This window comes from Rhinopithecus roxellana, chromosome 2 (assembly GCF_007565055.1).
Source record: "Rhinopithecus roxellana isolate Shanxi Qingling chromosome 2, ASM756505v1, whole genome shotgun sequence".
NCBI lineage: Eukaryota > Metazoa > Chordata > Mammalia > Primates > Cercopithecidae > Rhinopithecus > Rhinopithecus roxellana.
In genome coordinates, this window is record NC_044550.1 from 111,916,340 (window position 1) to 111,917,579 (window position 1,240).

A 1,240-nucleotide genomic window follows, 5' to 3' on the forward strand; every position below is an offset into this window, starting at 1 on the left:
TTCGGAAACGTCCATTCTGGCTACTGTATGTAATTAGATGGCATTCTCCCCACTTGTTACCTCCTTATAACAACACATTGCTTGCTTTCTTCACAGTGCTTATTGCAAACTGTTTTATTATTTATGAAAGCTTCGTGGGGGGCAGGAAGCATTGTTTTCTTTTCCACCTTTGTGCCTAGAGCCTAGTATGGGCCTTGGTAATTATAGGGGCCTGCTGCTCTCCCCTTCTACTTGTTTTAGTCCTCGGCTTTCCTTGGGTCTTGGTTTAAAGCTCACTTCCTCAGGGAGGTCTTTCCTGTCCCCTAGATTAAGCCAGATAGGTCCCCTGCACTTCGTTTCCATAATTTCCTGTCAATCCCAGCCATAACGCTCAACACATTTCACTACCATTATTGTTTGTGTTTGTCGTCCCTGCTATTCTCTAAGACTATTACTCATGGTGACAAAGACTGTCTTGTTCACCCCAGATGGCTGGCACCAACATCTTGCACAGGACTAAATCAGGAAATGATGAAGAGAAAGAAACGGTTATTGAAAGAGTGTGAAGGGTAGGTGAAAGAGATGACTCACAATTTCTACAAAGTAATTAATTAATTAATTAATTCAAATATTCCTTGTCAGCCACTCTCACATCTGATATCTGATTCTTTTTCTTTCCTTTTTTTTTTTTTTAGACGGAGTCTCACCCTGTCGCCCAGGCTGGAGTGCAGTGGCGCAATCTCAGCTCACTGCAACCTCCGCCTCCCAAGTTCAAGCAATTCTCCTTTCTCAGCCTCCTAAGTAGCTGGGACCACAGGCGCATGCCACCACGCCCAGCTAATTTGTATTTTTAGTAGAGGCGGGGTTTCACCATATTGGTCAGGCTGGTCTCGAACTCCTGACCTCAGGTGATCCACCCACTTTGGCCTCCCAAAATGCTAGGATTACAGGTGTGAGCCACTGCACCCAGCCCTGATTCTTAATTATGCAAAATAAAGCACACAGCACTGAGCGACATTCATTAATCCCGTAATAAATATCTATTTACAAATATGATCTGAGTACCTATTATGCGCCAAGCTAGCGTTACATAGCTTGGACATGAACAAGGATATGAATATTTATGCAATGAGGTAAATAGGATACATGACATATGAATGATATAAAACAAATGCATTCGGAACCCAGATCTGGAACGTGACATATTAGCAATGAGGTTTGTCTGTGGCTTCAAGAATAGGGGAGATTTCCATAAGGCCCG